This window comes from Oratosquilla oratoria, chromosome 19 (assembly GCF_046742065.1).
Source record: "Oratosquilla oratoria isolate Oo_2021 chromosome 19, ASM4674206v1, whole genome shotgun sequence".
NCBI classification, from domain to species: domain Eukaryota; kingdom Metazoa; phylum Arthropoda; class Malacostraca; order Stomatopoda; family Squillidae; genus Oratosquilla; species Oratosquilla oratoria.
In genome coordinates, this window is record NC_134795.1 from 25,615,725 (window position 1) to 25,641,995 (window position 26,271).

At 37.8% G+C, this 26,271-nt stretch overlaps 1 protein-coding gene across 6 annotated transcripts in view; it reads left to right on the plus strand.

The window, feature by feature from the left end:
- The first annotated feature begins 6,263 nt into the window (after positions 1 to 6,263).
- Positions 6,264 to 26,271, plus strand: part of LOC143035806 (uncharacterized) — a 78,536-nt gene continuing 58,528 nt past the window's right edge. For 5 of the 6 annotated variants that reach the window (XM_076202780.1, XM_076202786.1, XM_076202785.1 and 2 more), the window contains exon 1: positions 6,264 to 6,417. The gene's annotated coding sequence lies outside the window, so the exon portion shown is untranslated. Of the gene's footprint in view, positions 6,418 to 6,775; positions 6,935 to 26,271 lie in introns of those variants that run through there. The other variant, XM_076202781.1, reaches the window with a different exon arrangement.

The following is a 26,271-nucleotide window of genomic DNA, read 5'->3' on the forward strand; positions in this document are numbered from 1 at the left end:
GTGATTGTAACAGTCACGTACTAATGAAATATTCCACATAGTCAATATTAAGGGCGGTAAATGTATTTATTCTATTTTCTTTTCATTATATCAGTTGTAAAGTGCTTTTTACATTATTTTCTGCGAACAGTAGCACCAGCCAGTACAAACCAGTGACTTGTGCTGAGACAACACTCGCCTGTGTAATAGCGGTTTAACACTCAAGTAACACGTTTTCGTTTTCAAACAGCTTACTAGACATCAAATCAAGATCTAAGAATATGTATATTTAGACCTTGCATCAAATGAACCCAAACGAGTAACGCTGGAGCTGGATCAAGTTCTAAAAGAAGGAAAAAAATCACAGTGAGTGGGAAGAAGATTACTATTATTATTATTATTATTATTATTATTATTATTATTATTAATGTTGTTATTATTATTTTATTATTATTATTATTATTATTATTATTATTACTATTATTATTATTATATATTTTACCATGAACAATTCGAAGTATGTGTGATATGCCTTGTATTCCCAGCACTGGCGAAGAAAAGAAATATTGAAAGGCTTTTTAAAAGTCATCACAAAAAATATGACTGTGGTTCTCCTCCCAAAAGTACATACACACATATACCAATGGCTTTTTCCCCTTTACAAGAGAGGTAGCTAATAAACAATGGCATAAAATCCGCTCCCACCCATTCCATCCCCACATACTCCACTCACATTCACCCCCTCCCTCCCTCTTATCTTGGCTCCTCCTGGATGACGGTTAATCGCTGCATTTCGCCCACTGCCCTAGGTTAGAGGCAATGCAGCAAGACACAGCACATCCACAGCAAGGCCGCTTCATTTAATCGGCGACACCCTATTCTCCATCCCCTCATGCAGAAAAAAGAGGACTGGGAGAAATCCCTTCAGGCTACACAAAAATATAATTCACACATATTCCCTCACCCCCCACCCACTCCCATTCATGCATTACAGCATCACCCATACACAACCATTCTCCATTCACCCCTATCTAATGTCTTCTCCCGTCCTTCCTCGATGCCCCTTTTACCCAATCCATTTATCTCATCCTTGGACACCCCCTCATGTTCACTCTCCCCACCTCTCCTTTCCACATCTCTTTTACTAATCTTTCTTCACTCACTCTTTCCATGTGTCCAAACCATCCCAATACTCTTTCACCAACCTTATCTCCCAACTCCCTTTCCACCCCCGCTCTCCTCCTCTCTCACTCTATCCAGCCTAGTAACCCCTGCCATACTTCTCAGGCATTTCATCTCAAACACATTTAAACTCTTCCTCTCTTATGTTTCAAAATCGAGCTACGAAAAAGGAAAATTCGAGAACTGAAGGCACAACTTTCATCACAATGAGCCCTTTTTACAGGAGCGATTTAAAAATCAAAGGCAGCAACCATTGCATTTTTCAGGATGAGCCGAGTACTCTCAAAGCACAGGGTGGAGAAATATCCAAGGCATCTTTTCTAGGACCAGCAGAATCATTGTTTTAAAATTTCAAAAACAAACCTGAAATAACGTTTACTGTTAAAGATGTCCAGTTATCAAGAAACACTGTTATGAGGTGCTGTGAATTTACGTCTGAAGAGTTGGGTGAACAATTGAACAAGGACATACGTGAGTGTCTTTTTACATTGCAGTTTGATGAAACTATTGACATGATCGATACATCACAACTGTGCATTTTCATTAGAATGGTGTTCAAATATCTGGGACCAAATAAGGAATTACTGATGGTTCTATCATTAAAAGGAAAAATCGGAGTGAAGAAATTTTTCACACTTTCAATTATTTTGTCAACAAGACACAGTTGCCATTAAACAAACTCGTATCAATGACAACTGATGGTGCACCCGCGATGACTGGCCGAACCAATGGGTTCATTGTTCTTTACAAGGGTGATGATAGATCTCCTGACTTCTTTGATTATCATGGTGTCATTCATTAGCAAGCATTTTGTGGTAAGATGTTGAATATGACAGAAGTCATGGACATTTCTTTCAAAACTAAATTAAATTCGAGCCAGAAGTCTTCAGATACGACTGTTTTGAAGTCAGTTACAAAAAAGTGAACCAGAACACTATGATCTGTTGTTGCATACATATGTCAGGTGGTTAAGCAGAGGTGAATTTCTCCAAAGATTTAGAGATCTGTTACCTGAAATAAAAGTGTTTTATCGCCTCAAAAGGTCGGCCTTCTCATCACCCCCACAGTAACAATGAAGAATGTTTGCTGGGTTTAGCATACTCAGTAGACATAACTGGTATGTTGAATGAACTGAACTTAGATTTGCAAGGAACATATAAAACTATAGTTGACATTAGTGCTGTGACAGCATTTAAGCAGAAACTAAAACTTGTTTTTTCACGGCTACAGCAACATGCACTGAGAAATTTCGTGAATATGATGTCAGAACTGGAAAATGAAGGTAAACAGTGTGATCAGTTTAACAGTGGTATCTATACTGAACAGGTACAAAACCTCGTCTCAGATTTTGAAAATTGTATTCAAGATATAGCAGCAAGGGAACTTGTTGCAACATGCATGTGTTTTCCCATTGGTAAAATCACAGATGTAGAAGATATTGCATCTAGAATGGCCACATTGGATATATCTAAAGTTGAAAATGAGATTCAATAACTGGGAAATGATATTCAGATCAAATCCATGGCAACAGGAGGCAGTTTCTGGAACCTTCTCAGCGAAGAAAAGTATCCTTATGTCAAAAAATGTTCTATGTACATTTTTTTTGGGGGGGGAGGGGGGTTCAATCTAACTTTTTGAATCAACATTTTCACAACTGGAATATTAATACATCAAGTCCAAATGCCAATCAACACTGTCAGATGAACACCTGCGTGCCAACTTAAAGCTAGCAATCACCAACCACAACCCTAAAATACACCAAGTTAGCAGACAGCATGCAATGCCAATCATCTCATTAGTAAAGTAAGTGTGTGCTCGTAACTGTATTTCAACAATTATCATAATTGTAGCAGTGTAACAGTTACTGTAAAAATATTCTCTCTCTCATACATCGAGTGGGAGTAAGATGTTACAGTTACATATATGGGATATGTTTGAATCTTGGGCTGGTAGATCGCATCAGAGTAATTGCAGAAAAACTAGATCATATCTCACAAAAGACTGGCCACACATGGTCTAAGTTATTTAGATTTAGGTATCCACACACATTAAAGATAATTAACTTTCATGCATATATTTACAATACCTCTTCTCTTTCTTGAAATATGATGAAAAGATTATGTGTCTTGTGTCGTCTCATTTATTCTAGATTTATTCTCACTTATATCATCTTGTAACCACAACCTGGTTACTAGAAAGCTATAAGGCTTGGTTTATATTATTTATCTTATTTGTATTGTTTCCAATCGATTGCATAGTGATCAGATCACATTTCATTCTTTCAGAACCCATTTTGTCTGTTTCTTCTAAATACAGTGTAATAGTGTGCACTTGATATTCTGCCTTATGTCTAGTATTATATAATTTCTGGTTGAGCAGTTCATACAGACTTCTTCGTTTACTTTAAATTTAGAGTTTATGATTGTGACTAGACGTGAGAAACTAGCACTTGATTTATTTCATGTAAGCCTGTAAGGTCTCCTATATATCCTCTATATTATGAATTCCTAATAGTATAGATGTATTTTAAGATGTAATGTCGTTCATCGTCGTTTTTTACCTCTTTGCTAGTCACTGGTTTATCTAATTACTTATTTTCTTTCCTATTCACTAACTCGTTTAATTTAATTTTCTAACCAACGGCTACCGTCTTGAAGTGCTTGTGAGCACGTGGCCGTGAGTAAAGGTCCCGGGACACGCTGCGTGCTTGTTCCGTTGGTTCCCGACAGTCCTGATAATAGGGGAGCGACCTAACGTCGTCCTATAAAACCCGGCGGCTTGCTGCAAGAGGTTTCTCACTTTCCGCTCCGTGGAGGTAGGATGGTAGTAAAAAAAATACGATGAAAATTGCTCTTCAAGAGAATACTCCATTTTGTCATCCTTGCGTACTTTTACACAGTTTGATCCTTGGCATTTCTGATTATCATGGACACCTTATCTCGTTAGAATATTAAACTTTATTTTTCTCGCCAATTGGTCCTTGTTATCAAAATAACTATCAAGTTACCTCGTATTTTTCCCACTGACTTTCAACTTTGGTCATTATAACTTATTACTTTTTTTTTCTTGCTCGCGTAAAAGTTATAAGTGCCTCCTTGATATTTATGAATTACTTTCCCAACTGTGTCTAACATAATATTTATACCATGCTTCCATTTAGTAAGTCGTTGTAAAATTAGCACTGGTTCTTGTAAGTTTTCGACTATACATGTTCAGCTTGAAGGAGATTAGCAATGCCTTTCTTTTATGCACATTCACTGCATTTATATACTATATCACTAAGACATCACGATTGCACATGCCCTTGCGTTTTGGTATTCTAAGACATTACTCCTTGTAATATGCAATTAAAAAATAACAACATACACTTTGTGCATAACCGGTTTCCCGCAGTGACCACATTTTACCATACCATATTTTTTTCGTATCAGTTGCCACTTTTATCTATAATTGTCTTTTCTTTCCCCAGTTCGTCCTTGCTACGTGTGTCATGTCATGTGGTTTCACGTAAAATTTCTCCAAACGTAATTCCCTGTTTTTATTTCTTCGTTTTATTTACATTTCTTTTTCCTGGAGAATGGAAGGATTTTGTCATTATTAAAAGCACTTATTGTTACGGATATCTTTTTCACAAAAAGTAGATGTTCTCAACAGTTTTCTTCGTATTTATTATCCACAATTTTCCAGTGATATCTTGAAAATTAATCAACTTAAACCTAACCATAATGATGCCTTATTGCCGACTGAACACCTAGTCCCAAACGCGGAGAGTTCGTAAACACGCATGCATTTAGCCACATCACCAGCATATATAATCTTTTCTTATTGCTGGCAGCGAGTCTAGTAATTATCCTCGCTAAGACATCAGTCTGTTGTCTTTGCTATTGCTTGTGAACTGTAGAGGATAAAGGCTTTAGGTAGGGCAGACATCTGACCCTTAGTATTGGACCAGTGATTCAGGAACACTGGACAATGGGTCCTTCCCGCAACTCAGCAATGTGCCGTAATTAAGCGTGACCGTATTGTCTATTACACTACTTCCGTCATACATAACCTGTCACAGTGAATGGTATTTTGTTCGAGCAAGATGTTATGTCTTGTCATCGGCAATTCATATGTGCAAGGTGATGCACTCATTGTCAAAATAGTCGTAGGAATAGGATGGAAGTGTACCAGCTGCCGGACATATCAAGAGAAACAAATAGCCAGCTGTCAGACGACTTCTGCATCATTACTAATGAATCAATATCATAACCGACGCAGTTGTCATCTTTCTCACTGCATGAAATTATGAATATATTTTACTCGAATTTGTAGAGACTTACCGGATATATCTTACCATGTGAAAACTTGTGTTTTTATTTCTTGCCAGTAAACATATGCTCTTTGCCAATTTGGCGAATTTTATTATAGGTCATGTAGTAATAATGCAATCGGAAATGGTTGCCTATCTTCATTATTTAGTGTTCGTACTACCACATTATTGTCCCTGTTGTTCTCATTACAGGAATAGCATGTGGGTATTACTGAACATAAAACAATGTACAGATGGACGACGTGCGGTGCGTGCTGCTTTAAGGTGTGCATGGGGATGCATTCTAGCTAGCTAATTAAGACGTAAATTTTAACGGAAACAATGACCGTAACTACTGAATAAATATAATGTTTCTCTGAAGGGGAGACGGATAATGATGTTCAAGTTGTTTCCTGAAACACGATGGCAACAATATGTGAAACAAAGAAGTAATAATTGTGCGATTGTAAAATCAATGGCATACGAAATAATTATGAAGCTGATTACTCGAATACTTCGAAATCGAGAAGTTCCGACTGAGGTCCTTGTTAGTGTGTGGATAGCCATAATGTTTCGCTGGGACGGCGATGACAGAGGCTGGAATAATAACAGTGCCACATATTTGAATAGTAATGGTGCGGGGTCACAGGGAACGCCTCTTTTTGATAAGGCTTACATATTTTTGTTGTAATAAATGTATAGTCATATGCTATGCCGGAATCAAGATTGCAGTGTGAATAAATTATATATGACGTAGACGTGTTGATGAATTTGTGCAGAAATGTTTGGTGTTGAGGTTTAGCGACGGCGTGGTTCTGATTGTCGCGCCGTGCTGCCATCTGGAAGCTCGTAACGTAACTAACCCCTCGAGCCTCACACACTCAAGGACAAAAAAATAGTACCAATTCCTGCGTTTTGAGTGAAATTATGGAGTGAATCTGGCTCGGAACCATGTGTGCATGGTAAGAATATAGTGCCGAGTGTCATGTGAAAGTTATTGATACAGTGGCTCAGTGAGAGCAAGAGAAATAACAGTGTTGTTATTAGGAGGCAGCCCCACAGCTGTATCGATTAATTTCTTTGGGTGGCGCAGGCATCCCATCTTGGTGAATTTGATACCTGCTACATCACACGGCATGTAAATGAATCTATAGTGGTCTCGCTCAAGTAGTCTACAGGCTTCGGACATACTCCTACTCTGACAAGAAAGGCCTAGAACTTCATAGTTTGGCGAAGGAAGGAGCTGTCGTGGAGGAGGGTGACGCCGAGGGGATGGTGGAGATAGTAGCCATGTGTGACTCGGTATCCACTTGTATTTGCACCTACATTTCCACCAGTTCTTCTACCTCAACCTTCCCTATTAGCATTTCTATTAATCATTGGTGTAGCGTCGATTAATTGTGCGCTGCACGCTGAGACAAGAAGGGGGAGGTGCAAGTGACGTGGTTAAATATGGGACTAAACTTTGGAGCAAGTGAGGTAACCTTGGCCTATTCGTATTGTCATATGTTTGTTGTCCGTGGTATATATCGTTGTCCCTCGACTTTATCATTTGTTTTCCTGATTGCAGACAAGTTATCGTAGGATTTGGATGAAGTTCTTGTGATCGGGGTTAAGTTAAACGAGTTGGTGGTGGCTCTCAAAGCAGGGTGCAATATTGACTAAATGATTAACCTGAGGATTGGAAACCAGGAGTGACACCCTTACATTAAGTCTTGTATAAAATTTTGAACGAAATGATGTCTGAGTTACCATGATATTTCAAGGTGCATTCAGTCTATAGTTGGAAAAATTGTCCCTATAAGAAAATAATTTTGTAGTGCAGAACAGAGGCAAAGTGTAATAACCTCACTATTTCAGAAGCTACACACAATTTTTGTGCATGAATGTATTACAGGATAATAGATTAATCTTTCCTTGGTGTATTGGTTGTAACTTTAAAGGATATTGGGAACATTTTGATAGTTGTTTGGCTTGTAGTATTTTAGTAATGGGTCATTGTAATTTGTGAGAACTGTGTGTGGATCCATAAGCTTTATGTTGTCTTACAGGGGAAGAAGTAATGTGATGATAGTGGTCGAGTATTTGTAAATTCTATGTGAATGTGTAAAGGAAAAGCCTTATGAACTAAGCTTTCACCTTGTTAATAAAGTGAAATATTTGACATTTTCTTTTGGTTAGGGAAGGGAATTTTATGAATTTTGGGATTGGTAGACATACTTGATCAGGACCCTGTAATCCACTCTTCAATCCTGTGTTTATTCCTTAAGGTATATAAAATTTCCTAGTTATAGTTGAAACTAAATATGAAAAATATACGCAACTCAGTATAAGTATAGCAGCAGCACTCTAGCTTGAGGGCTATTTTGCAGGGCCTGCAGATGTATTGATAATTTTAGGTTAGATATGCAGTAGGATATTTGTAGGGATTAACTATTTGAGAATATATATACAGGTTTTTAGCTAGGAGAAAATGAAGATGGTTTTAAGAGATAGAGGAAATGGGACCACACCCTTTAAGTTGAAATTGTAAACTTAGATTCGAAAATGTTTTAGCAATCATTCTTGTGACAATGATGATTGTATAACATAGATACAATAGTTTTGGTGATAGAATTCAAGTACATCTTTGGATTAAGTTTCACCATACTGATCCAGACAAAATGATGGTGGGATGATGTAACCTTAACTAGGGACCCAGGGTTATGCTGAAAACTTCTTTACAGAGAGGTTGTGTAATATTTTTATGAAATTGTATGTTAGAAAACTAAATTATCCATTTTAATGCATGCTGATAGAGTAAATAGACTGGTGACACTGGCTGGTGCTGATAGAACATTCTTGGATGACTTTTAGGCCAGTTCAATGATCATTACTGGTTACCATGGTGCTGTGGGTCTTCTGAAAGAGACTAGTCAACCTATTAGTTGATGAATTGATTCTAAGGTATATTAGTGAAAATCAATCCCTCAATCAATCCACCCTGGTCTCTCTTGCAGAAGACCTGCAGCCTCTAGAAAATTGGCAAAAACCTCTGGGTGGGACCTTAAGTAACTTACAGAAAAAATGTAGTGTCATCTTGAGATTGTTAGTTTGGGGTATTGTAGTGCAATAAATTCTGGCTCTTCTTCTAACTGCCACAGATTTGAGTAAAGAAATACTTATATACCTGATTTGGAGTTTATTCTAGATTTTGAGATTCATATGACTCATTCAAGGTTGCAATGTACCAATGGTGGGTACCTGCAAATAGTGGTCCTGTGAGATGGGCATTAGGAAGAACCATCTCCGTGCTACTATTATGAAAACCTGTCACTACCTACAGTCCTATAAGTACATATATACATGCATATATGTATATATATATATATATATATAATATAGGAATATGTATGTATATATATTATAATATAGGTATATGTGTGTGTGTATGTATATATATTTATATATATATATATATAATATATATATATATAGATTTAAACTATGACAAATGTAACTGAAGGTGGATGAAGTATACGAGGAATAATGGAAGAATTTTACTTTGTGATCAAGACCCCTAAGGGTCGAAACGTTAAGGCAGTAAAATTCTTCCATTATTCCTCGTATACTTCATCCACCTTCAGTTACATTTGTCATAGTTTAAACCAACATATATACATATATATATACATATATATATATATACATACATATATGTGTGTGTATATAGGTATATATAGGTATATATATGTATATAGGTATATATATGTATATAGGTATATATATGTATATACCTATATATAAATGTATATACCTATATATATATATATATATATATATATGTATGTATGTATATATATATATATATATATATGTATGTATGTATATATATATGCAGTAAAACATTAGGAACGTGTGTTTTATAAATGCAAGGTAACCACTTTAGAAAATAAACAAACGGAGCAGAGCGCTTTCGCATATTACATCTTCATTGTAATATACTCTGAAGATGTAATATACGAAAATGAAGTGCTCTGCTCCATTTGTTTATTTTCTTAAGTGGTTGCATATATATATATATATATATATATATATATATATATATATATATATATATATATATATATATATATATATGTATGTATGTATATATAATATGAGAGACTGATAGGTGGGGATTGGTAAATAAAGATGGGTTGGGAATAGATTTATTGCCTTAACATTGTGACCACCATGGTCTTTTTAACCACTACGTAGGGCCTCATGATGTACAAGTGAGTGCATGAGGATGCGGGCACCAGTGTCATGACTGTATGTGTATGTATATATATATATATATATATGTATATATATATATATATATAATATGGTAAAAAGAGTCATGGCTCTTGTTCCAAGTTTATTCCTGACCAGTTTCGCTTGTAGCTTCTGAAGAAGCTAAAAGCAAAACTGTTAGGAATAAACTCTGAACGAGACCCGTGACTTTTTTCCACCTTTTTTCAACTTGTCACAATGTCTCTGGTTCGATCACATTTTCTGCGTTTGTTATTACTCGGAGTAAAAGAGAATGAGTAATACAGCAGCAACTATATTTTCTAATGAGAGTAGTGTGATGAATCATACATATGGTAGCCGATACTGATCATGAAAATTTGACTCGTACCAAAGTCCATGGTGGTTGCAACATTAGGACAACAAATTTATTCTCAACCCATCTTCACTTACCCTTCGCCACCTATTACTCTCTCATTTGTCTTAAATACTTTATAAATATGTATGTGTGCATGTATTTACCCATTTGTAGTGTACAGGAAAAGGAGCAGTGCTTATTTGGTTCTGTCTCCAGCTCTCTTAATCATTTATCCTACGTAGCCTCAAATGTGTGTGTGTGTGTATTTACCTAGTTTTATTTTACGTGACGGGAGCTATGTTCATAGTGACCTGTTTTCATATCTCCACATTCAGTTTATTCTTGAAACCGTGTATATTTCTGGCATTTACTGTTTCTCTGTTCAGTTTGTTCGGTGTGTGTGTGTGTCTGTGACCCCCCGTCCCATAACCAAATACCATTATATGAACCACCCTTATCCTAACATGATTTATGTGACATTTTTATTTCTTTATAATTAAAAATTTACCACTGGAATGGTGGAGTGGAGGTTGGTGTGTATTACCTAATTGTACTATACAGGATAGGAGCAACACTTGTTGGGTTCCGTTTCCTATTCTCTGATTTTCTAACATATCTAGACTGAAATTCATGTAAGGTTCTAACTTAATCTATAGTATCTTTTATTTCTAATTATCATATTTAGATTTGAACTCGTGTTTTGTATGTGATGATTTTGAAGTACATGCACAAATACTCGCCAAATCTAAACATTGTGTGGCCCAATTAATTTGGATAGGGGAACAATTACTGAATTCATATATTTTGGATATAGATTCACTTGTATACACATTTGAGTATGGCAGCATTTGAAGATGTGTTCAGCTGAGTGTGTATGTATGTTTACCTAATTGTAGTAGACAGGAAAGGATCAACATTCAGGGGATCCAGTATCTACTTTTTCATGTGTGTATATGTATATATATATATCTATATGTATATACACACACACAAGTTGATGGCACAGTAGTAGAGTTCCTGGCTGCCACTATGGCAGTCTGGGTTCGAATCCCGCCCAGCTCTGAAATAATTTCAGTATTGCTGCATTGCAAGTTGTTACTCCAACTCTTGTGGGCGGGGAGTTGGGTGTGTGTTTGTGTGTAAGGCCACAGCATTACCCACAGATCAGTCATATATGAGCTCAGAGCTCGCTCCTGGGAGGGAAATAGATGTCGATCATGAGTCCAACATGTGATCCAAGACAATGGTGAATGGTGAATTACACATATGCATGCATACAAACTTGATCAAATGTGACTTGATCCTCCTTTAAGGAGAGCTATCAACCAACAACTAGTTCCCTCGTACATTAAACAGGTGAAATAGAATTGACCCATACAAAAACTACATGAGCAATAGTTCATTTCTTCCCGGAAATCCATAAGAGGACCAAGGGACTGCAGATGTTCAGTCATTGAAAATTGAAATAACCATTATTAGTGCAACATAAACTCTGTCCTTTATACCAGGATTTTGTTTTCTAGAATTCTTCCAATTAAAGCTGGTAGAGTTGTTGTGGTAAATGTAGTCTGTCAGGCCAATGCTTTGCCCCAGTTCTCTCAAAGGAAACCTATGGGCCCTCAGGAAACTGGTCATGACCACTGGTTCAGCCCAAAATCACTTGAAGAGATTTTGTGCTGCTTTCTAGGAGTGAGTGGTGCTCGGACTGTTGCTTTTGGTCCCTCTTGCAGGAGACCCATGGCCTATGAGTGCTGGCAGTGAACTGAGTGTAGGACATGCATATAAGATCCTCTCTGTGTGTTGTGATTGCATCTAGGTAATTTGTCCTGCCAGGCCAATTTTGTGTTGGTATTGTTTTAAGGCAGGGTGATGACCTGAATATAGGCATGCCAGTGTAATATTTAATTGTCTCTGGAACAATTTTTCTGCTGTGTTGATTTCTTGGGAAATTGATGAATAGAATTGGACAGTCTATTAATGAGTGTTATTTTTCATGGTGTATTTTTGTATGTGTGGAATTGTGGGGTACTGGGAGTAGATTATTGAGTTCAGATTTATCAGTGTTAATGCTGTTTTGTGGACTGTATATTATATGATGTGAGGGGTGGGTAAGTTCGAGGACTGTCATATAAAAGTGTGCTAGTCCTCAGGTGCATCAATGGGAAAAAATTGGTTTCCGAGTGTGTGTGTTCTATTGGTGTTTTTTTTTTTTTTTTCTTTTTTTTTTTTGTCCTGTCAGTTATTGTTTTTGATGCTTTGTGTTCTTTGCAAGATATATTTGTCTTCTTGAGTGATGATATTATACTATAAATGCATAGTTGTATATAAACTAATGCATATTGAGTTGTTTATAGTGGTAAGAGTTTCTCCTGTCCAAATATTGTCTGCTACTGTAATAAGTATGTTTTCTTGTAGTTTATGCTTTCACTATGGTGTAAAATGAAGGTCATTTGTTTATCAAATGTGAAGCCCAGTATTTTAGAGAATTTGCCCAGCGGGAGATATTGACCATTTTATTTGACCATTAGGTATTTCTTAGATTCATAGTAGTTAGGTGTAAGATTACCCCACTTAGGACCTCAGAGGGGAACCACACATTCTTTTTTTGTGTCAGCCATAGTTCTAGCTCATTGAGTGTTTGAATAGTTTCGGCTAATGTTTCATTGTGGTAGGCAATTATTGTTAGCTCAGCATGTGTGAAACATTTGATGCTGGGCTTAGGATATAAGGGTGGGTAGGTTATGTGTGAATAGTTTAGATAGCATAAGTCATAGTATTGCTCCTTGCGTATTGGACATTTTTTTCTTTCTTCTTTGATGTCGTCACTAAGGTACTTTACATTATCTTCCACCATAGAAATTTCTCAGCCATTTCTTATTGTACATTAGATTCCATAATTTTTTTCTTAGTATTGAGGGATTTTGTCAATTGGAATTAGGTAGTACTTTCTTATTTAATTATGTGTCATAGGAGTAGCCTTCTTTGAATTCGTATTGGTTTAGTGAGGCAGGTATGTGCTGTGATTCAAGGATTGATCTTTTCCTCAGTTTAGATATGGAGGACAGGAGAGGAAGAGGTCTATGGGATGTTGGGTTTTGTAGCAGTTTGGTTTTAGGTTGGGGATTATTTAGGATACCATTGTGTGACTAGTTGGTTGAGGATATCACTCAGGGTTACTATTGCTAAATCTGTCTATATACCAAGGGCTTTTTTTCTCCCTTACTAGGGAGGTAGCCAATTATGACCCCGATTTTTCAGGTGGTAGTTCACTATCTTACCTGGGCCCGTTGTGTGTGAGTTTGTGCTTCATGATGGCACTTTCTATCTGTATGAAAGTGGCAGTTACTGACAAGTCTATCAAAATAAACACCATGCAAGGACAGAGTCTTATTAGTATGACATTTTGCTTGTTACGGCTTTTTCAAGTACAGTACATGAAAAAGTTGTAACAAGTGAAATGTCGTACTAAAGGCTCCGTCCTCACATGGTTATTTACTTCAATAGACATTTTCTGTCTCCTTACTGTGAAGGGTGAGACAATTTATGCTGTGTATCTTAATCATTTTGTGCTTTCTGAGGTCCTGCATTTTGAGCTCGTTTTGGAGAAGTACTATTGAAAGAAATTGTATTTGTGTTTTGGTGGTGATATATTGTTCACTGTTATTCCAACTGTTGATGAGTGGGTGGATTATTTAAGTTTTCATTTAATAATTTAATGTTTTTTCATATCGGAAGTGTGCTGGACTTTAATTTGTTCAGTTGTGGATTGGAATCCCCTACTTCTCTCCTGTTCATAATAGTATATATTTATATAGTGATTCTTACATGTCCAACAATCCAAGCTTATAGGGCAAAGGTGACTGCTTTGGCTACAGCTATGTACCTCTTGGCATAGGGTCTTCATCTTGTTTTGTGATGTCTGTTTAGTTGCTGTAGCTGTTCTTATTCTTGTTCTGGTTGTTACTTCTTCTTTATTTATTTTTTTATTAGGGAGGCAGTCTGTTATCTTTTTTTTTTTTTAGGCAGGAATGAAGTTAATCCTTTTCTATTTCTTTATTTTGGCCATATTGCTTTATAATTGATGCATCTTCATTCTATATGGGATATTGACTACATAAGTTTAATGCAGTCAATATTTTAGGGACTTGATAGACATCTGTACAGACCAGTCACACATGTTTTATGATTGAAGACTAACATCTACTCAAAAAAGGAAAGCTGATCACTAGTTTCCACTATATCTTGTTTCTAGTGCCTTCAATAAGGTGCTCTTGCACCCTCAATCTCTTTGGCACAATACATTATGCTAGAAGTGCTGGTTATTGTCAACAAAGTTCTAATATGTGTGATTTTGTTTTATCTTTATCAGGAAGTGGTCTCACAAGGTTGGAGGCGACTATGAATGTTGTTTGTGGATGGAGTTGAGGGAGCACATTGATGTATCTGGGAAAGTTGCTTGTTGGTTGTGTTTGGGAGGTGGTTGTCTTGTGGGGAGTTTGGTGAAGTTTAGTATGCATTTGGGAGTTTGTCAAGGACTGTTTCCCATGTTTAGTCATATGGGGTGGTCTTTGTTCAGGCCTGCCCAATATATGATATATTAGGTCACTGATTGGCTGGGCTTGTGATTCTTATGGTGCTGATGTGATAAGTGGTAGGTCTGTGTTTTGTGATATATTAGGTCTTCCTTGTCTAAGCACTGATTGTCTTTTGTAGTGTTTGTGAGTAATTGTTAAATTTCTACCATACTTGTTATTAACTCCCCTGTAGATATATTTGCTTTCAGTCGGTCATGTCCTTACATACCGATGTAGTTTTATTTTTTGCTCATTTGGAGTAAAGATACCATAGTGGCTACTGTTGAAGATATTAAGATTTAGAACATTAGTCCATTTGGGCACATAGAAGGGACGAGACAGCCTAGGGAATCTTTGGTGAAAAAAAAATTAAAAACTAAAAACTATATATTGATGAACCTCTTTAGAACACTGAAATATTTTTGGTACATTTGAGGATCTTGTGGCTGGTGTCATGAGAAATAGGCATCTGGGAATGGATGCAAAGAGGAGGTTATATGAAAATGTGAATATGCTGATGACATTGTTTGGGGCAGAAACCTGGAATTTAAGAGAGACAGAGGAGTTTATATGTGTTTGAAATAAAATGTCTGAGAAGTATGGTAGTGGTTACAAGATTGGATGGAATGAGAAATATTTCAGTTAACCTTTCCAGTATACTTTTATGACTTTTAATGATTATAATTGATGACTTCAGTTTCACTGCCTGGAATTATGTAGCCCCACAGTAGTTGGCACCTGTTCTTGGGCCCTCCTGTAGATCTGTGGCAAGAAACGTAGGACTGTTTTCTTTGTTGTTAGGAACTGTTTCTATGATATGAGCTTGTCGCACACTACAAGGAAGACGAGAGTAGATAAGTTGTGAGCTGATGTATTCTTTTTCACATTTTTTGGAGAGAATACAAAGTTGAGAGGAAGATTTAGGGCCAGGCTGTAGATCAAGTGTTAACTCCTTGACCTCCAGATATAGATGAAAGGTTTTGAATCAAAGTGGCAGGAAGATGAGTATCTCCAACATCTGTCTCGCAGGATCACTATTAACTGATATTTGTCATTGGTCCTTTACATTTTTTTTTATTTTCCTGGAAAACGTATGTTAGGGAGTTGGCTGAATCAGAGCATGACTTCACAGGAGAAAAATACAAATTGGGTATCCCCAGACCCCTCACTCTTCCCCATTTGATTGCCCTTTATGACTGGGGAGCAGGATGGCATTCTTATTCCTTGTCAAAGGAACACAAGAAAAGAGGTGGTAGTGTAAGGGTAGTACAGGAAAAAATTAGTGGAAACTAGGAGTTGTAAAAGTTAGAATATAGCAAAGCATCTTTATATGAGCATAGATTTTACTCCAATTATTAAAAAAAAGAATGCATGATCATTGTAAGGATGCCACTATAGCTATAATTTCATTCGGCGTATGGTGGAATGACAATTTGAAGAGGTTAGAGTAGGAGCTAATGCTTATGCTCATTATTTTATTTGGCATGGGACAGAATCTAGTATTGAAGGGGTGAAAGTTTCTTTGATCCCCTCACTACTAACTGTAGTGTTGCCTTAACATTTCGATCTAGCAAATGTTAGATGAATTTATTCAGTTTAGGGCGTAACCATGTGTTGAAGAGATAAAGACTAACTCGAGTAATCTCTTTTTGCTTTGAGGACATCTTGACATGATTTGTTTTTAGTTTATGCCAGACCATTTGATTCAGTTTAGGTTAGAACCTGATGAAGATGTTTGAAATTTAGTGTTTACATTTTAAAACAAGGATAGTTCATAGAGGTGATTGATGGGTCAGGAAGTATAACGAGTAATAGGCTTTCTAATGATAGTTTTTGGAGTCAAGCCATATCACACAAGTTATAAATTGATGACGTACAGTATATTGAGATTTTTAAATTTTGATTTTTGTAGACAAATTTACTGCTTCCTGACTCCGTTGATTTATTTTAAAGAGATGACAGCAAAACAGCTGAAATATATTGTTATATATGTTGTATTGTTTGAGGATGCTAAAGTACATTTATTTGTTTATGTCCATACACTTCAATTAACCAATGGAAAGGGGCATATACTTACTCTACTTTTAACCTTGAGATTAAAAGCTCTGGAGAAAGTGCTTCAAATTGGACATACCAAACAGCTGTGGGATAACCTTTAGAGCTGATTGATAAAAAAGTAGGACATCGGGAAATTACCTAGAAATGGGACAGTAACACTGAAGAGGTGGGTCAGGTAGTAAAAGAGATCTAAGGAGGGTAGCAGGGAAGGGGGATAGAGTTAAAAATAATGATTCTTCATTGAGTGTAGCTAGCCTCCAATCATAGAAAAAATATGTGTTTAGTCTGAAGAAGGTCACTTGAGTCACTAAAGCATTGACTGCATAAAACTGCAGTCAATTTACCTTGTAGGAATGGGTAGGAAAAGAGTGCATCTACTGGTATTGATTTATTGTTATGATGGGAAGGTGTCAAATAAAACTTGCAAGAAGGTAGTTAAGAGTGGTCATAATAGGGGTGGGAGACCATTGAAGGAGGAAGATTCTGAATAGAGGCTTTAGAGAAAAGTGTTGAAACTTCTGCCACAGGTTAGGGCTTGGTGATCAATAAACTCCTTTCAAGGGATGGAAGCTTTCCTAACAATTCATCTGTTAGCTAAGATAATCTTGAATGCCATAACAGTCAACAGGGTAAATGAATGAAAAATTACATCAAGGAGTAGATGTTTCTTTGTAATGTATGTATATTGTTGCAGATGCATGTATGATTGCATCATGTTGAGCATGTTCATTTGTGTGTGTTGTGGGAGCCTGTGTGCCCTCATCCGTGGGTATAGACAGTGATTTATATGTGTTGCATGAGGCCCCCCTGTACATGCATGTGTGGGTGGAAATGTGGGTGATGGGCAGAAGTACCCAAGTGTGGGCAGTGTGTGAAAGAAAGTTCCAGGAGAGAGAAAGTTGGTTTTTGTGGTATGGCAGTACATTGATCTATCAATAGATAAAGTATATATGAAGGTGTGACATCTGAAAGGGATGAATGGTGAAGAGGGAATCCTGGATTACTATAAGTGATGTTAGAAATAAAGCTCTGGTGCCTGTATTATTCAAGTTTTTGTAATGTGCCGAAGACTCACACCGTCCCAAACAAAGCAATATATGATAATATGTATAGCCATGATATGGGGTGCTGAGGGTAGGTTGTTGTAGATTATATGTTGCCTTTTTTCACTTGGGTTGTGCTTGTTTGATGTGATGGGAGGATTTGAGTGTTCGAGTACAATTGCGTGTATAATTTTCATGTGCTGCCCTGTTGGAAGGATTTTGGGGTTGTTTTAGTGCAACTGGTCAATGCTCTTAATGCTTTATTTTGTGTTCTTTGTAGGATGTGTGTTTGTTTTCTTAATTATTGTTTACATTGCTGTGATTATTTTGAATTGTATGCAGTAAAGCTACAAAATCCCCGAGTCCAAATGAATTTTTTGTGAGTGCTAAAAGAGCATGATTTTGAAATCTGTTAACAGTTCATGGAAGTATGTAGTAAGGAAAAAGCTGTTGGTATGTAGATAGATTTAGTAAGTTGGTTGACATTGGATTTGTGCCTATTTCTTTGGGGGCAGGCAAATGTTGTTCCTGTATTTAAAAAGGTTGATACTGGTATATCTTTGTACAACAACAGACCAATCAGTTTGATGTTGGTTATAGGTAGTATGCTGGAATTATTGATAGCAAATAGTATCAGGGATCATATCAAGAGGCATAATTTGATTCGTGACTCACAGCATGGGATCACAAAGGGTAGATCATGTATATAGTATGGTTACTAATCTTTTATCCTTTTACACTGTCTACAAGGCAGCAGATAACTATTATAATTATAATGTTATTTACCTTGACTTTAGCTAAGCATTTGACAAGGTGCCCCACCAGAGACTAGTAAATAAAATCAATGCCCATGGCATAGGAATTATAGTGTTTGAATGAATTAGAGCATGGATTAGTGACAGAACAGCAGGTCACTATTAATGGTGTAAAATTCAAATGGGATAGCATTACTAGTGGAGTTCCCCAGGTTTCAGTTTTGGGTCCCTTACTATTCATTATGTATGTGAATGATTTGGGCATTGGGATTAGTAGTGATATTAGTAAGTTTGCAGGTGATACTAAAATAGGACCCCGTATTAGGTCATGGGAAGATGCAGGGATACTGCAGTGGGATCTAGACAAATTGTTCACATGGTGAAATGGCAAATGGACTTCAATATCTTGAAGTGCAGTACAGGTAAACGTCGACTTACGATGGCATTAGGTTTCGATAGAGCCATCGTAAGACGATCTCATCGTAAGTCGATCCCCACTCTGTTCCGCGGTCCACTGTACCTAGCCTACCTGTATATTATCCACCAGAGATACTGAATATAGCCTATTAAACATATACAGTAGTTTATTTAATTATTTTTATCCTTTTTACCATATTCAAACACTATAATATGTGGTACTCCACTCCCCAGGTAGGCGTAGCTCCTCCTTGGGGATCGGTGCCATCTGCGTAGAGCTGATGGCCAGGGGTAGATGCTGCTGTTTGGCCCCCAACTCTTGGGGTTGGGGGGTGGTCCCACGACGTAGACGTTGCAGCTCCAGGACATCTGCCTGTGGCCCTGATAACATAAGCAACATACACCTAAAACACATTGGACCACAAGGTATACACGCACTCACAAACATTGCAAACTACAGCTATTCACACAACACAATACCCGACATCTGGAAGCATGGTAAAATAATCACCATTCCAAAAACCGAACAAAGACCCAACAATCCCAACATCGCACCGCCCAATCACACTTCTCTGCACCCCCTCTAAAGTCATTGAACGCCTAATGCTTAAACTTGTCACACCATATATTCCCCTTGCTGACTCACAACACGGTTTTAGGCCACTACACTCCACAAACACTCTTCTGACAAACCTCACACAAAGAATTTTAGATGGCATCAATTCAGATAGGCCCCACCACAGAACACTTCTTATAACATTGGACATTAGTAAAGCTTTTGATGCTATCCCCCGCCACAACCTAACAAATAAAATATATAACACAGACATGCACAATAACACCAAAAGATGGCTGGCCAATTATCTGGCAGGCAGGAATGCTCATGTGTCATATAATGGCCAATCATCGCACATCAGAAACATTAAGAACGGAGTACCACAGGGCTCGGTTCTATCCCCCACATTATTTAATCTATACATGCATGACTTACCCACGCCAGACACCTCAGACATACAAATCTCTTCCTACGCAGACGACATAACAATCACATGCACACATCGTAACACAGACAAAGCTGCAGAAATAATCCAGCCTTACCTTGACACACTCAACACATGGTTCATCACAAACAGACTCAAAATAGCTCCAACCAAATCTACAGCAACACTTCTCACCAACTGGACAAAAGAACACAAATACATACCTCATCTCTACATCAACAACACTCTAATACCACACACAAACACACCGAAAATTCTTGGTGTAACATACGATACATCCATGTCTTTCAAACAACACCTCACAAACATAAAAAACAAATGCACACCTAGACTTAACGCACTTAAGTCAATCACTGGAACAACATTTGGACAAAACAAAGAAACTAATATAACAATATACAAACAATGCATACGCTCAGTGATGAATTATGCGAGTCCTGCATGGGCTCCTAATCTCAGTGAGACACACCACAACACCCTTCAAATCATACAAAACAAAGCCCTAAAAACAATTACAGGCTGCACAAATACATCACCTACAGACCATTTACACCATGAAACAAAAGTCCTCAAAGTCAAGGACCACCTCGACATGAGAGGCACACAAACACTTGCTGCAGCCACCACAAACACATCACACCCACTACACTACATAGCAGAAACACCCACACACACCAAGAAACATTAAAACTACACCCAAAGACCTTTATTTCACAACAGATACTCTCTTCTCTTCCTCCACAACCACCAAATACCAGCCTCCGGAAACATATTCATAATCATATCACTCAACGCTCCATTAACACACTGAAAGACAACACACTGCTGCATGCCAGACCCCCTGATATCCACCCTTCTGAATCCTCTCTCCCACGTAAGGACAGAGTCCACTTGGCCAGACTGCGATGCGGTCACCACCCAGCACTTCTAAGCTACCAGAAGAGGCTGGACGACCGTGTTGTGAACAGCTGCCCAGGATGTAACACTTCACCCCATACCATACAACACATAATGGAAGACTGCATTATACACAATCATGCACGCAAACATCACAACATACACTCTATAAAGGATTTGTGGGAAAACCCAGTTTCGGCTGTGGCCTTCCTTGGGGAGACGGGACTGCTCGGACAGACAGTCTAGGGAACGACAACAACAACAACAACAACAACTATAATATGTATTTTCAGTACGGACCTTAAATCTCGCAGGGCAGCAGCCAATGCCAGCCGTACGACGTGACGTAATAATACTCGCATCATAAAATATAGTCACCGCTTATATCGATCGTTCTCTCTTTCACACCCGCGAATTTTGAAAACCACAGAGAATGAATCATTTGAGAGAATGTAAAAACACAGGGGCGACTACAATAAATATAATCAAGACGCCGATAATTCCAGCGTCGCGAATCCACTTGCTCCTCATGACGCCTACGTGTGCGGCACCGTATGGAAGGGGTTAAATTATCATTTCGTCGTCGTCGTCATCGTAAAGTCGAACAATCGTAAGTCGCGGCCATCGTAAGTCGACGTTTACCTGTAATGTTAAACAAAGGATTATGCAACCCAGGAAACAGGTGTAGCTTAGATAGTGCCATATTAGAGAAAATAGAATGTGAAAAGGACTTGCAATAGATAAGGAGTTCTGACCTTAAATGCAGGAAACTGTGCATAATTGCTAGGAATAGGGCTACAACATGTGAAGCATCCGTTGTTAGTGGTAGGGAGTCGGGATACATCTTGTTTCACCCAGCATCAGTGTACCAACATGTCACCATATTGTGTATCCAAAGTGTGGTTGGCATTGCCAGGTGTTGTGTAGCAATGTAGTGGGTATGTTATTACTTATAGCCCTGCTGAAGAATCCTAACAACAACATAATCAGTTTGGATGTGAAAATGAAGGTGTCAGCTGGATAGGGAGGCAAAGGCTACTGAAGTATTGGACATGAATGACCAAAAGTATTGATAAACATATACCAAAAGAAAGCATCATCAGAAGTTGTTGTAGTCAAACTATAATCAGAAGTTATTGTAGTCAAACTATAATCAGAAGTTATTGTAGTGAAACTGTAATTCAAATGAACCTCCTAACCTGTCTTATTCATCACAAAGAGAAAGTCTTGGACAGCCATTCTCACGAACAAGTGAAGTACACTCGAACCTCGAAAGCCCGGACCCCGAATGCCTGGACCCTCGTATGACCGGTCGAAGTGAACAAAGGGCGGACTTTTCAATCAAAGTTCCCTATTTGTCCGGTACGTGGCAGCGACGGCCGTACACGTGTACTCAAGCCCGGCCCAGTCAAGCCGCCACCAGGGCTGCCGTTTCGTAGAATTTTGTACCAAAATATAGTAAAATAGCGGCATGTGGCAACTGCACAAGGACATGAGGAAATTTTTTCTATATATCAGCGGGCTGTTAAAAACATTCAAAAACTCAAACTTTTGTTTAAAAATCATAGAACTAGTTATCAAATAATAAATGGTACATCAAAATATGACTTTTATTGGTAATTGTGTTACTTATAAAATATTATACCCCAAAAGATACGTTTTTACTGCGTAGAAAAAAATTCTACACTAAAGTTTCAGTTTCTTTTAGCGATAATAATATAAAAAAAAAAATTATATCGTACTGAATATGTTAGGGCATGGGGGCCTTATATACATTCAAGAATAAAAAAACTAGAACCAACATTTTGTCAAAGTTTGACAAGTATATCTTGCTATGAAAGTCTGCACACGCCCGAGAAAAATGTATGCCTCGGTATCGCAACACTCCCATTCTACACGGTAGTGTAGAAAATGCGGCAACCCTGGCCGCCACCACTGTCCCGCGTGCATACCTTCCGATATTTACAGTGTACGCAATAAAAAAATACAGTACAGTACACTGTATATACAGTACATTTACATGCCTGTATTACAGTTATTATTACAGAATTATTAGTAATATAGTATTATTATTACAGTGTTAGAGTATTATTCTTACGTGTTTCTATGCCATATCATACATTACCTATACATATACCGCTACGAAAATCTACAGGTGTTAGGGCGATATTTTCAATGACTGGACTTTTGGCATGACCGGACCACCCTTCCCCCCAATTAGTCCGGGCTTTCGAGGTTCGACTGTAATTTATAGGGCTTGTCGAGTTTACATATCCTGATGCAGCCATTTAAAGCCTCAAGTGGGTGGCTGAACTTTTATGAAAATCGGTCTAAAATGTGAAATTGTCATGTGTATATTTAATTTTCATTATTTTATTATTTTTTCTTATATTTATGATGGGCACTTTGGGGATGTATGGTGTAAGAATAGAATATTGTTGGTTATATATTTTTTTTCACATTGAATCTTGGGTTCACAGTATGCATTGCATTGTACTCCATCCCAAGTATGTTGTGTTCGTGTCTGTACTGTCAGTGGTGTACAGTTTGTAAATATGTAGATGATTATAAGTGAGGCAGCCTGGCAGTATGGTCATATGTTTTCTGTTTTACTGCCTAACTTGTGTTAGCATGTTCAGTGATGTATGGTGGCTGCAATGGAGTCTAAGTGTATTTTGTTCTGTTTGACTTAGTTTCATATCTTCATATTAGTATTGGTGAATTGGCCTAGGATCCTATTTGGGGACTAGCTAGAGCTCTGCCTATGAGAACTGTATACATATGTTTGTTTTTATCAGTTTGGTTGCATTGGGATAAGGGGATATTGCTGTGTATTGTATTGTATTTGTGTTATGGGTCTATTTGATGTAGTCTCGTTGATAGTGATTGGTAGTGTGATAAGTGCTGTAGGGTAAGAGAGTAGGTGTGAAGTGTGAATGATATTAATTACATAAGTATCTCAGTCTAGTGTTTGAATTAGTGGTGAAAGTTGTGGATAGGCACCTGCTAGTGATCCTGCAAAATGAACAGCAGAGAGAATAATCTCCTTGCTGACCATTTTCAAAGCTTGTCAATCCCCCTCATCTTCATCTGGAGGTGGGCTGACAATTGGTCTGTGAATCAGGTCCAGGCTTTTTTTCTTTCAACTTCAACTTTGTTTCCTCCACCTTTTTATCTGAGGAGAGCTGCCAACTAGTAACTGCTCCCCTCCTCGTACAACTAGTGACACAGAAACTGCCCCACAGTAATATAACACAAGCAACAGTCCAAAGTAGCTTCCCAGCAAGTTCTGTTGGTAGGCCCAAGGACCACTGCCAGCCATTGTGGGACTGCAGGTTTCCAGATAGTAAACCTTATGGTAACAATTATTATTATTGATGAAAATTGACCCATTCTTCTTACCATAATTAGGTTGTAGAGGCTGTGGAACAAAACCAATTTAGGTGGGTGATGGCTCCTAGTTATTGATGAGAAATGCATTTGCTTACCTCAAAAAGAAAAAAGGAAGCTCATTGGCTGAGCGGGTTAGGGTGTCGTTACTTGTGGCGAATGTCGAGGGAGGGTGGTTCGAATCCTGTCACCAGTGAAGTTGAACCAAGGGCATGATTCATTAAATTCCATGCTACAAAGCCCTCTGTGAGGGGCACCATCCTAGCCTCCCAATAGGGGGAGTGTGTGATGTTAAACCGTATCATCAAAAAGAAAGAAAAAAAAATGTAGTTTCTTTCTGTTAAAGTGATTCAATCATCAGAATTCAACAGTAAAATCTCTCTTTGTATTGCCTGTTATTTCAGTGTAATATTTGCAAGAATTGCCATTTTGATAGTATTGCCTTGTGGAGTAGTGGGCAATTGTTTAATTTGAAATTTCATGGCTTCCCAGCTCTTAAGTGGTAGACTTCAGGGGTGCAGTAAGTTATGGTTGAGCTGATTGCACTGGCTTTATATTAGAATTTGTTTTCACTATTAAGTTTCTTGTTGATAGAGGGCTATCCCTACCCCCAGCCCATTGTTTAGTTCAGAAGGAATACAACAGGACAGCACCTCCATAGTTGAAGCTGATGTAACCCCACTGCTTCATTTCATGGTGTTCCTCCTTATCTACTTGCTCATGATTATATACTTCATGAGGCAGCATAGAATGAATTGCAAACTGGCAGTGTGAAGTTCATGTGTTTGCTATGCCACACTGATAGTAGGACATGATCCCAGCACAGGTAAAATTGGCCTCCTAAGTACTTGTCGATGTCATTCTACTATTAGTGGCCAGATGGTGAGGATGCAACTGACACTGTTGGCATATTGGTGGAATCCATAAATAATTATAATCTATATATGGCTACTCCTGTTTTCACCAAAATGTTGCGTAACAACTATGAATGACTGCACATTACAATTGTATAGAAGTGTGTATATTTGAACTGTTTCACAAAGCCATTCAAAAATGATATTGTTTGTTGGGTCAGTTTTTCATACAAGAAATAGTGTAAATTGGATTAATCCATTCTGAAGATTTTATTTTATTTATTTATTTATTTTTTAATAGTTGCTGCTGCCTTGTTTCAGAAGTGGAAAACCTTGCAGTCCCACAGTGGCTGGCAATGGTCCTTGGGGACTCCCACAAATCTCGCAAAAAACTTTGGGCTGTAGTGTATTGTATTAGTGCAGGGCTGTTTCCATGTGTCTCACTGAAAGTTGTAGGGTAAAGGGAGCAGTGACAGGTTGCTTGCTTTTCACATGTGAAAAGTGTAAGAAATACAGCAGAAGTTAATAGGAAATCTTGGGTTCATTCTGGAGACTAAGTGTCAGCCCCTCAGGACTGCACCACCTGCTGAAGGTGAGGGGGTTGGCAGGTTTTGAAAATAGGCAATTTTGCTGTCCATCTTGCAGGACCACCACATGCAGATACCAGTCACTTGTCCTGAAGTGGTTCATATGAACATTGAATCAAATATCTGGTGGGAATCATTGAGATGTTCTTTCCGCTTGTTTGGTAGATATTTTACTTATGGATTAGGGTATTAACACTAATTTTACAGTTCTTTAGCCAGAAAAGGTCACTATCACATCACTGATTTGGCAGTATGGTAATGGAACCCTCTTGGAAATGGTCTTCTTGGATTACTGAGTAATAAGTAAATTAGTTTGGGTTGACTGTAAACTTGGTGAAAGCAGTTAACTAGTAAGCCAAATTCATAATTTCTGTCAAATAGGTATTTCCATTCAGTTGATTTACATGAAAATCTCAAGTTCAGTCTAACAGGACAATCCATTTTGATACTAAGAAAACAGCAAATTCTCTTCCCATGTATTTAAGCACCATAATGTAGTGATGGCAATTTCCAAATCCCCCAGATTCATTGATAGGTTTTGGGAACTCAACTAGTAGTTTTCAAGATGGCACTGTAGTGACACTACTGAATCAGAGTAAAGTGTTAAGTTATTGAACTTAAAGGAAAT